This window comes from Paroedura picta, chromosome 7, assembly GCF_049243985.1.
Source record: "Paroedura picta isolate Pp20150507F chromosome 7, Ppicta_v3.0, whole genome shotgun sequence".
NCBI lineage: Eukaryota > Metazoa > Chordata > Lepidosauria > Squamata > Gekkonidae > Paroedura > Paroedura picta.
Genome location: NC_135375.1, coordinates 51,564,383 through 51,583,425, shown reverse-complemented (window position 1 = coordinate 51,583,425; position 19,043 = coordinate 51,564,383). Strand labels below are relative to the sequence as shown.

Here is a 19,043-nt window from a genome sequence, read left to right as displayed (position 1 = left end):
TTAATATTTTTAAAAAGTGCATTTCTGTGTTGCTATGCAGTAACACAACAATATTAAAGTATTTTAAATAAAAAAATTAACACTTTCATGTTGCTATGGAGAAAACCACAATGATAAAGTATCCCCCCCCCTTTGGGATTCATGTTGTTTTGGTCTCTATGTTCTGGTAGATTTGTGAAGAGCTGGATATGGTGACTAGACCCCAAAGAGTGACTGTGTATAAACAGTAAGGCTTAAAAACAAAGAGCACAGGTGTCTAGCTGATCAGGAGAGGGCTGCTTCATCACGCCCCCCCCTTTCCCCTGTCCATTGCCCACAGCCAGAAAACACAAACGGAACTGTGTTTTCCCTGCCCAATCCCAAAAAGACCATGGACACTTAAGGGAACATTTTATTTTAACTTTGTCAAAGTAGCTTTCTGGTCTTGAAGCAAAACGGACCATGCTATTTTTTTCTTTAATCTCGGAGCAGGAAATGGTGAAGGGAGAGTGGTATGAGGTTGGGCAAAACACTGCAGGGACTGTCACACATTTCTCCCTTCTCACAGGCTTGCCCCTGGTTGCTCCCTGATGTAAAACACAGTACTAGGTGGCAAATCCAGTTTTGGCTATTTCTCTCATCTCGAGGCAAATCTGGCCAAAACTGAAGCCAGGCCCTTGACAGCCTCAAGCTGCTGCTGATGTCATGGAAGCAGCACTAAAACCCTCCAGCAACCAAAGGCTGTCCAGGGGTAGATTCCCCATGCAGAATTGGTTGGCAGGGTCAGACAGAAGAAATATTGGTTAGGGCGTATGGTGGGAAGGAGAGAAGGAGGTATAGGAAGGTGACACAAACATAGCCTTTATATTTTTTCCTGTCCATCTGACAGATTTTATGTTATATAGTAGTGCCAATAAGCTGCACTATCTAGATAATACAGAAGCATTAATTCACAAATACAGATAATAGACTGGGTGAGTTTCACACACAGGCAGCTGAGTTGGGGGTTCAATTAGTTTAGAAAGAAACTTAAATCAATGCTCAGCGGGAGTTTCATCTGCTGCCTGCAGACAAGCTAAGTGCTTGGAAAGAACTGGTTAATGGAGTGCATAAAGCCAGAGCATGCTCAAACAATTTTAGCTATTGTGGAATATCTGCATATTGCATGCCAGGTTGTAGCCCCTGGAAGAGACTTTTGTAGTAGCTATTGTTGCTAAGGATGCATGTTTCTCATTACCACATGAGACTTTTTGAGGTCAGAGAAAGTAAGCAGTCTGACACAACATCTAGTTGGACTTCTTGGCTAAATGGAGCTTATTATGAAAGAAGAAAAGATTGATGGAGGCCAAATTCCAGTTTCAATCAGATGTTGAGACTGTTTATGGATCTTTTAATAGGGAGAGTGCTGCACCCAATCAAGAGAACAGGTGGAATGTGAGATCCTGAACAACCTGACATTTCCTGCAGTTGTAGCAAATGTACATACTGGATGATAGAGTAGTTGGCAGAGTTTGAATATGCAAGAATGTACAGCACCAAGCTGCTTAGAAGAATAACATAGTTTTATTTAGAAGAGAACAACTTTGTATAGAAAGTGAGGAGACAGAGTCCTAACTAACAGTTTTGTTGTGCATTCATTCGATCTGTTCTGTTAGTTCCAGAGGTAAGCAGTGAGGAAGTATGCTCAAAGGAGCAGGAAGTCTCCAAATGAACCAATCAGGACACAAGAGGAGATTACTTGAAAACATCAGGAAGTTCATAATCAAACTATAGTAAATACACATCTCCTCTGATGATCCCTGTAGGATATTCTTCATATGTTTTTGAATAATGCATGTTACAGATCTTGCACATTCCAACAAAGCTAAGTAAATCTGGTGTGACAGCGCTGCACTAATACAGGTGATGAATATGCAGATAGTCATGGTTGTAAGAGTTATGAGTTAGTTCAAGGTGGTTGTTTCAAAAAATGTATAACATGATGTTTGTGGCATATCAAATGCCAGGAATAGAAGCAGCCAGTGGCGGGGGGGGCAGTTCCTGCTCGGTGGCAGTGGCGGCAGGTGGGCCCCCCTCCCCCCTCCTCCTCCCCCCTCCCTCCAACCTTAGATGCGAGGGGGCTCTGAGTGGGTCCTCTACCCCATCCCTTCCCTCACCTTCCTACCGGCTCTGCAGTCCCCTCCTCCCCTGGCCGGGCTCGCTCTCATGGGGTGGGGTGGGGTGGAGCTCGCTGATTGCTCCCCTCGGGCTCCAGGTGCACAAGCTCAGCAAGGAGCCACCTGCAGGCTGCAGCATGGCTGGAGCGCCAGGGAGGACGCGCGGGCCTGGGCAGATGCGGGGCCTAAGATCGCCCCTGCCTTCAGCCGAGGGGCTGTCCTGAGCTGAAGATGCCGAGACTGGGCAGAGGGAGGAAGCCGAAGAGAAGGCGGCAGCAGGAGGAAGGCAGGAAGCGCCCTGCCGCAGCCCATTGCCGCCGCTGCCACGCTCTGCTTCATCTCGCTCCTCCAGGGCTCCGCAGCCACCACCATTGCCAGCCCGTTTCCACAGCTGGTGGGAATGGCGGCACCACGCAAGCACCGCCCCAGAGCCGGGGGTCCTGTGTGGGGGCCTCCTGAGCCCGGGCTGCCCGCTGCACTGCCTGCCAAAAAATTTAAAAAATACTAAAAAAAAAGAATTAATTAAAAAAAAATAAGAAAAAATTACAGAACACCACAGGAGAGTTGGAAAATGCCGCGGGACAGGGCGCAGATGCCCCCAAATGCAGGACTGTCCCGCCAAAGGCAGGACGTCTGGTCACCTTACACTAATCATAGAGAGGATGGACCTTTCCCCCCACTGTTCATTGTATGAACAGAGCTGTCATATCTGAAAACACTGATTTCCAGTGAAGAAGTGAGAACTAGACATGGACACTGAAGTATTTATCTTGCTAAGCCACATTCTGTAACAAACAAACCAAAAACAATTCAGAAGAACGCTGTGTGAGCATATATAATTAACATACTTAGTATCTGCAAGTGTACAACAGCTCATGTCTGTTTAAATGTAATAAATAATTAAGTAATAAATAAAAGAGGCAGCAAGTACAAAACACATCATATCCTATCTTTCAATGGTGTATTAAGACATTGGTAAGACCACTTACCAGTTCCTTAAAGTACTATGGGCAACCATTGTGAAAGTAATGTAGTACATAATATAAACAAGCAAATTGACTATATGCTTCACAAGTTTAATTCACAAAGAAGATATACTACATTAATTGAAACTCACAGTCCACAGGATCTTCTGCCACAGCTGGAATAATGTTCAACAATTGTCATAAAAGATGAAGTTACTACCCCCTTTCCTTGACCACCCAACTTTAAGAAGATGCAAAAATAATCAAAATTGTCATGAAAGGTCATAAGAAACACTACAATTTATCTGCAACTACACAGCTGGAAGTCTTAAATTGTCTTCTAATATTTTTTATTCAGAGAAACCACAGAGAACACACATATCTTTCTATAGTAATTATCTTAATCTTAAAATATATGCCATGAAAAATGAACCTTAGCCAGTACAGTTTTACAATCTGCTATCAGTCAATTGTCTCTACTTTTTAGGATGCCAAAAACATAAAAGGGAGCATAATTCCAGAATTTCTGGTTTAATAGTGTTATACCCATTATCTTATCCTGTCTTATCAGGATTTACTATCATATGTTTTTCAGTATTGTGTCAATGATAAACCACTTCTCTATCCCCCAAATTATATATATAGTTTCTTTTTAGGCACAGGATGGCTACGGGGATGTCATATCATCTGAATCAGAGACTTATGTAATGACACTATAACTGTGATGAATTGCCTTTTCCGTGGGATAAACTCAGAACAACATCTTAATAGGAACAGGGTGGAAATAACAACATACAATGCAATAGGAGTCATCCAACAGGTGTAATCTCTGAACAAGGGAGATGCTTCCAGGATCACCAAGTGAGGAAGCAAACTAGAAAACAGTTAAGTTTCTCTATAGTCTACAAATGGAGCAGCACAGAAAAGGGTATACACAAAGCCCTTTAGTATGAGTGCAGATATCCTATGTGATTTTTTCCCAGATGAGTCTCACTGGAACTCTGGTAGTCACGTTATATTGGTCTCAAAATTCACTACTCATTTTGTAGGCTTAATTTACAGCACCAAGAATTTAAAAGGAACAGAGGCTTCATATGCTAGAAGAATTAGATGTGGTTGTCCTTACTATTTATATATTGGGATAAACTGAAACATTTAATTGGCTTCTATAACTGGAGAAATTCCGTGAGTGATTCTCAGTACGGTATCTGTTTGACAAGTAGGGATGGGCATGAACCATGTCATGAAATAAAATTCATCATGAATCTTGCCTGGTTTATGCTTCATAAAACAATGTTCTGGCATGAACTTTCTAGAAGCTTTATGGTGGTTTATGAATGGATACATTTCCATTCCTCTGCTCAATTAAGATGTTTACCAAACTTCAAAGTAACAAGAGAGGACTTTAGGTGGGAGCAGCAACAGTGAGTTGGGATGTGGAAGGGGAAGATGGTTCCTCCACACCCTCTGAATCGCTGCTGTCAGAATCCTCCTCTGAAAGCAGTGTTAGCACTGCTGGTGTCTTTTGCTTCTGTGGAGAGCCCTAGGAACAGATCAAAGAAGGAGGCTTCAAAACTCTGGGTGATGCCTTGCTAAAGCTGGGTTCCAGTTCCAGGGAAGGAAGCCTGTGGTACACAGGGAGTGGAGGGCTTCTCTTGACCCCCATCAATGAGGATCCACTTTCACCTTCACAGCAAACAGAGGTGTTCACACTCAGGAGGAGTGTTAGGGTGTAAATGTGGGAAACCTGCCCCTAACTTGGAGAGACTGAAGAGAAGCCAGTCTTAACATCAAATATGGAAGCAACCCTAGAGGCACATGTATTATATAGGAACATATAGTCCCCGTGCATTGTTTCAGTGAATGAATCTATGTCTGTACTTCAATCCACAAACACTTGAATAGGCAAGGAATTGTGAACAGCGTTTCTTTACTATGCAAGACAGTTTCCATTACTAATAACTTAAAATGGAAAACTCTGATTTCCCCTGAGGGGAAAAAAAATCTAGCATTCATATTGCCACATATTAACATATTATATCAAAACACACAACCCCCCTCCCCCCAGAAACAACTTTTAAAAACCTCCGAGTGATTTCCATTATTCTACAACTGACAAGGACACAAAATCAGCATCAAGTTTTAACAAGCACACTTCTTCCATTCATTGCACTGGGTCCAGTGCAGAGCGTCCTACTAGAATTAATGGAAACTATACAGCAGCTATGGTCTCAGGACTGCTCGCAGCACTATCAAACATGGTTTTGCATTATGCAGTGTTGAAAACCAATCCTATGCTTGCTTCAAATTCCATTTTGAACAAACTGAGTTTTATTTTGTATAGTCAAAATAGTCATTCCTGTAAGTGAATCTATTTCTCTTACATTGTCAACACAGAGGCTGTATACCCTTTCTGACCTACAAAGCTCTTCCACCTCCGACCTTTCCCTCTCAACCCTTCTAATATAATTTATATACAAGAATCTCTGATCCCATCAAGTTATCCTCATCCCATCAAGTTTCTGAAATGCCTATAATGCCTATGTTATCCTCTAACACTCACCCATTTTACCTCAGACACTTCAAGCATTGTATATAAATGTCTATAATTTCCCAGACAAGTTACACCTGCAACTTTCCTTCTTTGGCCTCTAGACTTTGTCATACAGTCAATCTTATTTGTCACACTCTCAGGGGCCAGTCCTAATCTATTTCTCTCTAGAGCACTAACAGTTACCCTTTCATCTATTAGAAACGAGACATCCTCCTGAACCTGTCAGCTTTCCCCCATGATTTAATTTAAAAACTGTTCTGCCACCTTTTTGAATTCAAGCAGAGACGACCCGTCAGCCAATTCAGAAATAAGTTTACTGAGGAAGTAAAATACGAAAACAAGGTTTTATACCTAGGAACTCGTTCTGAATAAAGCTTTTTGCCATCGCCAGCTTGGACATTTCTTTCTGTTTATTAACCTTTTTGAATTCAAGCATGATCAGGGCACATGGAGGCCGCCTCTTTTGTACAGGTCCTGCTTGTCCCAAAAAGTATCCTAATACTTAACAAACTTAAACCCTCATTCACACATGTGGAATAGGCAAAACTTCTGAGAAAGCTACCTTGGAGGTCCTTGCTTTGAGTTTCCTGCTTAGCAGTTCAAATTTTTCGCCAGGATCACACTTTTTTTCCCTCCAAGACCCCCTCAGAGTTGACTCCCTCTGATTTCTAAGAAACAGTTTATAAACACTGCCAAAGTCCAGGTCATTTAGTGAGCATGCCAGAAGATATACAGAAATCCTTTGCCAGCAAAATCAGAAATCTGAAAAGTTTAGGGCTGGATTTCACTACCACATACACACAATAGATGTTGGTCTTCCAGAAAACATATTTATTGTAGACTTACATGCAAGATGAAATACCTTATAAAACCTGTATCCCCCTAGGCCCAACCAAGTCCAACTAAATGGTATGTGTTTTTTACTTTCCTTTGATAACCTCAATCTGACTCCAGTAGCATCTTAAAGACCAAGAAGATAAAGAGCCGCACAAGTTACTGGGTATAAAAAGCAAGGTCAAAGCCGATGGTGCAAAGCAGGTAAAATATTTTATTACTCAGTTTTTAAGTCGCTTTTGGGGAGATACAAATAGATTCACCTGAAGAAGCATTGTTTGGTGAAAACTGTAGAGAATTTTTGGAGACTTAAAAACTGTGTAATAAAATATTTTACCTATCTTGCACAATCAGCCTTGACCTTTCAGGATACGAGCTTGTAAGAGTCAAATCTCCTTTTCTCAAATCTCTGCCTATGCTCCTCAACAGCACTATGCTCCACCAACTCCAACTGGCTAGTGATCCCTGATCCCAAGGAAGTACATTTGGCCTCAACCAGACCACATCATTCTCTGTCCTACCTGGTAGAATAAGCTCCCAGAGGAGATCCCTGCACTGTCAGAGCTAGCACAGTTCCGCAGGGCCTGCAAAAAAGAGCCCTTTCACCAGGCATTTGGTTGAGGCCAATTTACTCGACAACAACTACTGGGTCCCAGAACTCCCCCCCCCCACACACACACATACACACCCCTCACATACGACCATGGGGCAAACTTGCATTGACTAATCTGCGGGGTTGCAGTCGACATGTTAACAGTTCAGTTATTAGTTATTAGTGATGTTATTGTTATTGCTTTTATTAATGGCATTATTGAACCTATGACTTTTACATTCTCTGTAAACTACCCTGAGTTGCAAGGGAAGGGCGGTATATAAATATTATAAAATGAATGAATGAATGAATGAATGAATGAATGAATGAATGAATGAATGAATGAATGAATGAATGAATGGGAATTGCAATCCCTGAGTTCTTATATTCCAGTCTGAAGGTATCAGGGGTGTTGCAAGAAAAGAGGAAGCAAGCAAAGGTACAATGCAAAAATGTTATCTGCTTGATTGGAGCAGGGGCAGAGAATTGAAGTGCGGATACCTCCTTCTTAAATCCTGTATTCCTGTTATGATGAACTCCTGCTTATGTCTGATAAAAGCACATTTGCCTTTCGAAAGCTCATGTCACAAAAATCTGCCTGCATTCTAGGTGCTAGATCAATGTGGATCAAGTTTTTCTGTTGCAGACCAACAGAGCCACACTCTGAAACTTTCCTTTGCTAAGTTACTTTTTCATCCATTAAATGGGGATGGGATCATGGCCAGAGCAAATATAAGATATTTTTATTTTCTGAAAGACTTCAAATAATGAAACCGTGGTTCATGATAAGTGCAATTTAAAAAACTGTCAACTCTTTCATAAGAAGAAATGTTCATAAGAAAAGATTCAAAATTACCACCCAAATTCTTTTTGAACTCCCTTGCTCCTCCCTTCCTAAAACAATCTGTAGGTTGTATTTTCACAGAGGCTCACCCATTTTCAACAAATGATTATAAGCTATAGTTGGCACTTCAGTGACTAATTAACCTTTTTGAGAAAAGGAAGCCTTTGTTAAAATGTCACAAAGTTCACAATGAATAGAAGAGGCATCTTGATATGTCTATACAATGACTAGGAGCCCTTTAAAATGTATAATAAAAAAGCAAGACAGAAACTTTGGTTAAGATACCAATTTGTCCCTTTCTCACACTACCAGACAGAGATATATAACCACTATCCATAGATCTACAAAAATACAATGTGTTGGGGGGAGGGGGGTTCAAAGAACCATGAGATAAAGAAAAGGCTTGTGTAAGAGTTCATGCATTGCTAGACGTGCTATAGCAGTTCTCTTGCTTCTGCCTTAATTATACATTGAATGGGGAAGGGCACTGAAAGATGTCAGAATATTTGCCTGGTATGCACAAATTCCCAAATTCAATCCTTGGTATCTCCAGTTTTGTTTTGTTTTAAGTTCATGTAGCAGTCACCGTGCAGCCACTGCCAGGCTGAGTGGACATGACTAGAAGACCAATTGTGTGGTTCATGATAAGGTACTTCATGGGCTCATAAGCTATTGCACATATAGAAAGTATCTGGATTTGATTGTTTTTATTTTGATCTAACACACAGTTCAGATTCAGATTTCTGGTTAAGGGTCAACCTTAGCGTTAGGCATATAATAATATTGGCACATAAAATCAAATTTTATTTGAATAACTAATTGAGCAAAATGAAGGGTTCTTCAGATTGAAAATAGAACAAGGGCTGACTTGCACTGCATAGGACTTAAAGGAGATACAACATATGTTTAATTTTTCTCTTGGAAGTTTCCATGAACCAATGCATCAGCAGACTGTTAACAGATCTACTCCTCTGGTTGCATTTCCTGTCTTTACTCTGTGCCCTAGAACCATTGCTCATCCCCTTAAACAAAATCCTTTTATATAAATGTCAGTAGACTAGCATTAAGGTTGAGAAAAAAAAAGGCCTCAACCTAGATATCAAAAGAAGCAGTCAGGCAAGTGAACTGGCCATATGACAGCATCTCTTCACATTCTATACTCAGAGCTATGACAATAACACCCCACGAAAAAAGGGAGGCGGGATAAAATGGTTGCCTCATAGAGGCCCATGAATCCTTCTGAATTTCAAAATGTTCTGGAGGGGATTAGGATTTCAAACACATGCCTTGTTGGGGGTGCAGTGGGAGCCTGGAATATCCCAAGGGTTACCCACAGAGCTGGGTGGTCTAAAGAGGGCTGGAAAATGTATAGAAAGACTCTGGTAGAAAACTCATACTGAATCCGAGCATGCTATAGAGCCCATTGGAAGGCCTATAAAGCAGCAGTAATGTTATTTTTCTGTAACTTTGAATCAGCTAGGCCACAATCATCTCAGTTGTTTAGGGTACTTTGACATCTGTTAAATCTGAACTTTTATTGTCTCAGGAACAAACATTTAGCTGTCATACATTTTCAAAACTGATTAAATAACACAAACATGCTCTTATCTGGATGTCAGCCGTAACAGAGGTCAGGCAGAAGAAATGATTAATATCTCATTTGGTCTATTTATGGACTATTTTGACCTAACTTCTATGATGTTGACAGGATCCATCACTTGTACCTTTGATCCTTATCCAACCTGTCGGCTAAAATCATGTAAGGACCACATCAATGGGATCTTATCGTCCATTATAAATCAATCACTAAGTCATGACATGTTCCCATCCACTACTTTAAAAACCACTCCTACAGAAAAATGATATGGCCAATCATCACCCAGTCTCTAATATTCTCTTCCAGGACAAAGTGATTGAGAAACCTTTATATAAAAAACTCTTCAGCAAAATCATTCACGGTTTTGGATGTCTCATAAATATGTTGATGACACCCAGCTCTGTATTTCACTATCCAAATCCCCTGGTGATGAGATAGAATCATTTATTTGGGGATCTACTGAGGGAGTCACTGTAGAAATGACTAATGTCTGTACCACAAGCTAGACTTCAGAGCATACATCATGGTGCTAAGTGAAAAGCATTTAAATAGTATTTGTTGCTAATACATTTTAAAGTTGAAGTGAAACAAAGTTGTTGCTCAGCCTCAACTGGATAAGCTGCTCAGCAGGATGCCATCTTTTATATATTATGTTGAATGTTATGTAGACTTTTAGTTATGAAAATACAGCATATTAATTTTTGCTTTGTTGACCATTTGCTTTTTTCTGCCCCTGGCAATTAGCAGTAAAATATCCTGCCTCTGGCAATTAGCAGTAAGAAATCCTGCCTCTGGCAATTAACACTAAAAATGTTTTTACTAGACCGTATGCTCATGATAGGATTTTTTTTTCCATGCTCATTCTCAGACAAAAGCAAACTTTGCTAGAGAAAGAGGTAGCAAGTACGTCAGAAAGAGATGTGAACTCCACTGGCTATGTGGAACAGTGCTAGATGGGAAAAGGGTTGGTTTCCATTCTAGTTAAAGCTGACACCTGATATTTAGGTGTATAGGAGTTTAGGCCTTGCTAGCTAACACACAAAGCTACCACATTCTAAGAATCATTCCACAACAGACCATATTAGATTTCAGTATATACACACACTGTAACATAACCTAATTTTTGGCCTTTTTTCCAATCAGGGCATGAAAGCTTCTTCATAACAGCAGTAAACAACACTGAACAGCACCATCACATATGGACATTTTTATAACAAGATTCTAAAATATACTTTCACAACAATCAATCACAACCAAAAACACAAATTATATATATATAAATATCACTCTCTATAAAATACACTGGCAGTAACACAGAATCTCAGAAAATGAAAGTCTTGCAAAGAAAATGGCCCCACAGGGTATCTCCTCAGGTAAGTTTCTTCTCCAACAAGGTCCACTTAATAAATTAAATATAATAACACTCATTGACATTTGAATCACTGGCCATTTAGGACCTGATTAACTTTTGCTCAACTCGTTATTCTCTGTGTTCATAAATAATATATTTGAGGCAAGATTCCAAGTTTCTGAGTATTTTTGTTATATATTACTGCCGGCATTTGTAGGGACTGATATTTAGAGATGCTCACAAAATCCTCCTCTGCTAAGTTATCCCAAGATTTTGGGTTTCCATATTACCAGAAAGATTTACTGAAGTGGAACCCATAATGTTGAAATCCAGGATTCTTCCAGACTTGTGTTTCCAGAATGTATGCAGTAAAAAGAAGTAAACATAAAATATTTTAAGTTCTGCCAAAGTGTTTAGTTTTACTTTTTACTAATTATATTTAAAATATTTTTTAAAAATAATTAATGTTTAACAAGCACAATAAACATAAATGCCTCAAACTTAGGGATTCTTAGTTCTACCCTGATAGGGTAGGGGTTTGATCTGATGTTTGTCCAACAGATTTTGGTTGAATCTCCAGGAGCAGAAGTCAAGACGTACAGAGAGAACATCTTTCATCAGAGAAACTATAGTTTGTTAAAGAAACAGTTCAAGATTAGTTTTTTGTGTAGCAAAATGAAAGGTTTTAAAAAGTTTTTTGTAAAAAAAAAAACATGCCAAGTGCAAGGTTAGGTTTGAAGGAGGTGTTTATTTTTATTTTTTGTTTGGTTTTGTGTCTGTAACACAGACATCTCATGCCTTTAAATAACTGACTTTAAGTGCTGAAAAACATTTTAAAAATATTAAGCACACAAAAGAATATCTTTGAAGTTCTTATTGCCATGGGCTGGGATGGTCAAATGAAAGGACTCTTGCTATGATCTATAGCAGCCATTCTCAAGTTTTTTACCATTGAGAAACCCATGAAACATTCTTCAGGCTTTGAGAAACCTCAGGAGTGCCATGACAATGTAGAATATGGTTGGGAAGCACAGCTGTATGCATGCCCACCGAGGGCCCTTCCCCTTCCCACTCCTTCTAGGCCCATCATTGGCCATTTGGAGAGAGGGAGGCAGGTTGACATGACCCTATTTGGTCATAACAACCAATAAATATTTAACAGATTTAAAACATATATTAAAAATTAATTAACCCTCACCCATTTGGGAAACCCTTCCAGAGCCATCAAGAAATCCCAGGGTTTCATGAAACCCTGGTTGAGAAAGCCTGATCTATACAACAACCACAAGCCTTTAATAGCATATAAAAGTACAATATAAGGAGGGAAAGTGCAAAAGGATCCACTGCTAGAGAAAACAAAGGCAGAGATCATGCTTTAGAGTAAGACATCATATTTTCATGATTTCTTATGGCAAGATATAAAAATTTTGCAACTGGTTCAATTATATGGATGGATATGAACTGTTCAGAAAAAACAGAATAGATCGAAGAAGTGGAGGAGTGGCACTGTATGTGAGGAAAGGGCTTACCTGTCAGGAAATTCTAGTGAAGGAGAGCATATCTACAGTGGAAAGCATCTGGGTGAAAATAAGCGAGGGGAAAACAAACAGTGTGGTGGTTGGTGTCTGCTACCGACCGCCTGACCAATGAGAGGATGTGGATGCTGCACTTTGTGAGCAGCTTGAGAAAATATCCAAGCGGCAGGACCTTGTCATCATGGGTGACTTCAATTTCCCAGATGTGTGCTGGGAAACAAACTCTGCGAAGCGTCCTCAGTCATGCAACTTCCTGACCTGCCTGGCTGACAATTTCATTTATGGGGAGCCACGGAAGATGGGATGGGGAGCCAAGGAAGCTTGTAGCCAGACGCGGATGTTGGATTTATGTAGGGCAAACTTTAATAAACTCAGAGACATGATGAGTATCATACCATGGACGAGAATGCTGGAAGGGAAGGGAGCATGTGAAGGGTGGGTGCTACTCAAACAAGAGCTATTGCATGCTCAATCAATGACTATTCCAGAAAGACGAAAACACTGCAGGAGCTCTAAGAAGCCTATTTGGATGAACAGAGAACTTCAAGAGGAACTAAGAAAGAAAAGGAAAATGTTCAGGAAATGGAGGAAAGGACAGAGATCTAAAGAAGAGTACCTACAGGTTACTAGGCATTGTAGATCAATTATCAGAAAGGCCAAAGCTGAGAGTGAGTTAAGATTGGCCAGGGAAGCCCATTGTAACAAGAAAAGATTTTTCAGTTATGTGAGGAGCAAACGTAAAGTAAAGGAGGCAATAGGCCCACTGTTGGGTGCGGATGGACAAACTCTAACAGAAGATGCAGAGAAAGCAGAAAGGCTTAGTGCCTATTTTACATCTGTTTTTCCCCACAGGTCAAAGTGTTTAGGCACATCTAGAGATGGCCGTAGCCAAAGGATAGTGTCTGGGTGGCAGGTTAACATGGCTAGAGAGGTTATCGAGAGGCATTTAGCTGCACTGGATGAGTTCAAATCCCCTGGTCCGGATGAAATGCACCCGAGAGTACTCAAAGAACTTTCCAGAGAACTTGCACAGCCCTTGTCCATCATCTTCGGAAACTCTTTAAGGACTGGAGATGTCCCGGTGGACTGGAAGAGAGCAAACGTTATTCCGATCTTCAAAAAAGGGAGGAAGGATGACCCAGGAAACTACAGACCAGTGAGTCTGACCTCTGTTGTGAGGAAGATAATGGAGCAGATATTAAAGGGAGCAATCTGCAAACATCTGGAGGACAATTTGGTGATCCAAGGAAGTCAGCATGGATTTGTCTCCAACAGGTCCTGCCAGACCAACCTAGTTTCCTTTTTTGACCAAGTAACAAGTTTGCTGGATCGGGGAAATTCGGTTGATGTCATTTACTTGGATTTTAGTAAAGCTTTTGACAAGGTTCCCCATGATGTTCTGATGGATAAGTTGAAGGACTGCAATCTGGATTTTCAGATAGTTAGGTGGATAGGGAATTGGTTAGAGAACCGCACTCAAAGAGTTGTTGTCAATGGTGTTTCATCAGACTGTAGGGAGGTGAGTAGCGGGATACCTCAGGGCTCGGTGCTCGGCCCGGTACTTTTTAACATATTTATTAATGATCTAGATGAGGGGGTTGAGGAGCTACTCATCAGGTTTGCAGATGACACCAAATTGGGAGGACTGGCAAATACTCCGGAAGATAGAGACAGAGTTCAACGAGATCTGAACACAATGGAAAAATGGGCAAATGAGAACAAGATGCAATTTAATAAAGATAAGTGTAAAGTTCTGCATCTGGGTCAGAAAAATGAAAAGCATGCCTACTGGATGGGGGATATGCTTCTAGGTAACACTGTGTGTGAACGAGACCTTGGGGTACTTGTGTATTGTAAACTAAACATGAGCAGGCAGTGTGGTGTAGTTTGGTGAGCCAGTTTGGTGTAGTGGTTAGGAGTGCGGACTTCTAATCTGGCATGCCGGGTTCGATTCTGCACTCCCCCACATGCAGCCAGCTGGGTGACCTTGGGCTCGCCACGGCACTGATAAAACTGTTCTGACCGAGCAGGAATATCAGGGCTCTCTCAGCCTCACCCACCTCACAGGGTGTCTGTTGTGGGGAGAGGAAAGGGAAGGTGACTGTGAGCCGCTTTGAGCCTCCTTCGGGTAGGGAAAAGCGGCATATAAGAACCAACTCTTCTTCTTCTTCTTCTGATGCAGCGGTAAAAAAGGCGAATGCCATTTTGGGCTGTATCAACAGAGGCATCACATCAAAATCACAAGATGTCATAGTCCCATTTTATACGGCACTGGTCAGACCACACCTGGAGTACTGTGTGCAGTTCTGGAGGCCTCACTTCAAGAAGGACGTAGATAAAATTGAAAGGGTACAGAGGAGAGCAACGAAGATGATCTGGGGCCAAGGGACCAAGCCCTATGAAGATAGGTTGAGGGACTTGGGAATGTTCAGCCTGGAGAAAATGAGGTTCAGAGGGGACATGATAGCCCTCTTTAAGTATTTGAAAGGTAGTCACTTGGAGGAGGGCAGGATGCTGTTTCTGTTGGCTGCAGAGGAGAGGACACGCAGTAATTGGTTTAAACTTCAAGTACAACGATATAGGCTAGATATCAGGAAAAAAATTTTCACAGTCAGAGTACTTCAGCAGTGGAATAGGCTGCCTAAGGAGATGGTGAGCTCCCCCTCACTGGCAGTCTTCAAGCAAAGGTTGGATACACACATTTCTTGGATGCTTTAGGATGCTTAGGGCTAATCCTGCCTTGAGCAGGGGGTTGGACTAGATGGCCTGTATGGCCCCTTCCAACTCTATGATTCTTTGATTCTATGATTCTATATCAGGGTTCTGGGATGCCAAAAGAAACTGAATCTTACGTTTATCCGAAAGCAGTTCTCTTTTACACCGCAGTGAGTTAAGAAATTTAGCTCGGGTCGAGGAATAAAATGGACAATGGAAGAAAACATGTATTATTGATTCTATACAGCATTGTCCACAGGAGCACAACCTAGCTGAATGCGGGATCATATAGCACAGCAGAAGGTAAAGCATTAGTTCTAGCTAAGCCTGATCTATACTAAAATAAACAAATTACAAGGGATAGACTTAGTCAGCTCTCAATATATTCTACCTGGGACAATTTTATCTGACATCATTGAGAAAAAATATCAAGTCTGGGTAAAATTATCAAGTTTCATAAATGGACCCAGGATGTCTGAAGGCACTCACAAACAATAAAACCAGTAATCCCTTTGCTGTAGGTATGATCAATCAAATCCATTAAAATCCCTGGCAAGCAATATTACATTACACCTCTTCCTAAAACTGAATAAGGAGAGGGGGGGAGTGGGGCAGTGGGCAGAATTCTTTGTCCTGTAGGGATACGGCAAGTATACTTAATGGTTGTTCATGCAGCTGCCTAGCCCAGCAAAACAAAACAAAACAAAACAAAAACACCCCCCACACCCGTCTGCTCACCCAGTTGAGTTAGGAATATTTTGCTTAGGGTTGCCAACTTCCAGGTGGTTCAAATTGTGAAATTCAACCTCTATTGAATAATATAGCATATATATCGGCCTTTGGCTCTTCAATATGGGGATACTAGTAATAGCAGTTGGTATTACTAGCATCCCCATATTGAAGAACCAAAGGCCGATATATATGCTTTATTATTCAGTAGAGGTTGAATTTCACAATTTGGTTATTCATGATATTTACATTCAAAAGACAACCAATTAGGAAAATTTCCATTTGAAAATGGGACATATCTAGAAACCGCTCTGGTTGGATCCTATACGAGAATAAACAAACAAAAATGAAGAACCCTTTACTTCATTTATTTGGTAATAATTTTTGTAGCATTTATAGTAGCCTTGGGATAGGTTTTTTCTTTTTCTCTTTGTATTCACTATAAACGGTCCCACTTGTCTATATTAACTTCCAGGTGGTAACTAGAGATCTCCTGGGATTACAACTGATCGCCAGGTCACAGAGATCAGTTCACCTGGAAAAAAATGGCTGCTTTAGAACGTGGACTCTATAACGTTATACCCCATTGAAATTCCTCCCCTTCCCAAACCCTGCCCTTCTCAGGCTCTATGTCCAAAATCTCTAGGTATTGGAGGTGGCAATTTTAGTTTTGATTGTGCTGACAGTGACTTGAGTGCAGCTTAGAAGAATCATTCCCCAGTCTTCACTCCAATCCCCAATGTTTCCCCCTCAGGTGCTGATGACTAGGAATGGACATGAACTTGAAAAATGTGTTTTTTTTTCAGTTTGTGGCTCTTAACAAAACTATGAACCAAATTGAACTGGTGGTTCATGGTTTGTGAACATGCAAACCTCATTGAAAAGACCACAGTCCTTTTATATGAGTTTGCAGAAAGCCTAAAAAACAGCTGAGCAGCAGGGAGCTGCTGCTCAACTGTTTGGGGTTGACTTGTGCAGGTTAAGTGGATTGTACAAGATAGCCCAAAACAGGCTTCTCCCTGATGCTCAGCTGCTTTTGCAGTTTTTATGGTAAACAGAAAGCGTTAAAAGGGACTCCCAAGATCCTTTAAGCCTCTACTTTCTGCTCTATCCACGGATCTCCATGAACCACCACAAACAGCTTTAAAAGTTTATGGAAGTTCATGACAGTAGACCCATCATGAACTTTGGTTTGTGAGCCATGAACACGGCAAAATTTATGACAAATTTTGCTTTCTGGTTTGGTGCATGCCACCACCAACCAGACAGCTGCTTTCCTTAACCTTCAATCCTTGAACATGTCAGTTGCCCCAAAGGCAGTGCACCCCACCCATTATGTACCCCTAAGAGCCTGTTTTGCATTCTTTTTTTAAGGTATCAGTGCAGATTATTCAAGGGAGGAAGAACTGCAATATGGCACTAAGCCACCGGTGAGTCAGTTATGTCTTGGACTGGGTTAAGTCTTTTCTTTAAACTTTAAACCAGCATAGGAAGCACAGCATATTTCCCCCTACAGGAAACAAAGAAGTATAGGATGATGGGAGTACTTGGTTTATTAGTATATAAAGCTGGACCACTTTGTCTGATTCCCTTCATACTTGGGCAATTTTTAGTTTATAGTGAGCCTTATCATTCACATTTGGTGACCTTTAAAACAGCTGCCCCTGACTGCCGGATTGATTCCCACATCAAAAATAATGATACCAATATTTCAGAATCTGGAAAAAAAAATAGAAAGGAATCCTGGAATGGTAGAAGAAGGAGAGTTGGTTCATATATGATGCTTTCTCTACCCAAATGTGTCTCAAAGTGGCTTACATTTGCCTTCCCTTTCCTCTCCCCACAGCAGACACCCTGTGAGGGAGGTGAGGCTGAGAGAGCCCTGATATTACTGCTCAGTCAGAACAGCATTATCAGTGCTGTGGCGAGCCCAAGATCACCTAGCTGGCTGCATGCGGGGGAGTGGGGAATCGAACCCAGCTCACCAATTTAGAAGTCGTACTCTTAATCACCACAACAAGAGACTTAGAAATCCCAGGTTAAAAAATTCCAAATCGGAAATTAAAACAGATCTTTTCCCAGTGCTCGTGTGATATTGTATTCCAAAACATAGGCACAACAAAGAAAAGGCGTGGTCTTGAGTTGAGGATAAATGATTATGGAGGATAGATGGTCCTTCAAGTATGTAGGCTCAGAGTTGCGAAAGGATAAGAAAGGAATTAAACCAGCACCTTAAATCCAGAAATAAACAAGTAATCAACAGAAATAAACAGGTGAAATGTGTTCATTTTAGTTGCCCCTGATAACAAAGTGCCCACTGCATTTTGTACTGCTTGAAGTCCAAATTGCCTCAAAAGGCACCTTCACATAAAGCGCATTACAGTAATCCAACAGCAAGGTTACAAAATATATATCAGTGTGGCAGTGCTGAATAGTGCAGTTTCACTTCTGTGACTATTTTCAACTGGATTCCATCATTTCACACAATTATATCCAGTTTCAAAGTACATTGAAAGTTCATGTGTGAATGCATCCTAGTGTGTGTGAATGTACCTTAAGCTGGTCAAATCAGTCACTGGATTTGTTCACAGTCTCCCAGGTGAAATTCAAATTTCAGGATACAGCAGAGGGCTTTCCCATGATGCTGGAAATGCTGCCTGTTAAAGTAGTGGGTTTGTGCATGTAGGACTACCAGCCTCCTGTTCTCTGGGATGAATAGCGAAAAGCCCAAAGGGAAGGGATGCAAGTACCATTTCATTCCCTAAGAGCCCAATCATCTGAAGGAGAACCAGTGGGCCATATAAACATTGATTCTCAACACTAAAAAGCATTATATGTCTGTTTAAAATGCATATAGAAAACAAGCAGATGAATAGTTGTGTGAAGCTACTCCATCAAACAAAGCATTACTTTACTGTCCCAGAGCCACTGGATGCCAGAGGGAAATTTGCAGGCAGAACACGGTGATGCTAAAATGTCCCTTGTCCTCAGCACACAGGAATTTCAGGCATTCATCTTTTAACATGGAGATTTCACTTCTAGCTATCATTTCTTTATAGTACCAAATAGACTTTGCAAGTTCTTACCTAATACTTTTTAGAAAGGATTGATGAGGGTAAGTATCATAACGATTGTGGTGATAGATGCCTTATGAACCTGACCTATACCATCTACCATCCAGTGCTGTCTGCT

General features: G+C 40.9%; 1 protein-coding gene across 1 annotated transcript in view; it reads right to left on the bottom strand.

Moving 5' to 3' along the window:
* The window catches only part of KCNN2 (potassium calcium-activated channel subfamily N member 2), a 99,347-nt gene that overhangs the window by 25,237 nt on the left and 55,067 nt on the right, over positions 1-19,043 (bottom strand). The gene's annotated exons all lie outside the window — the stretch shown is intronic.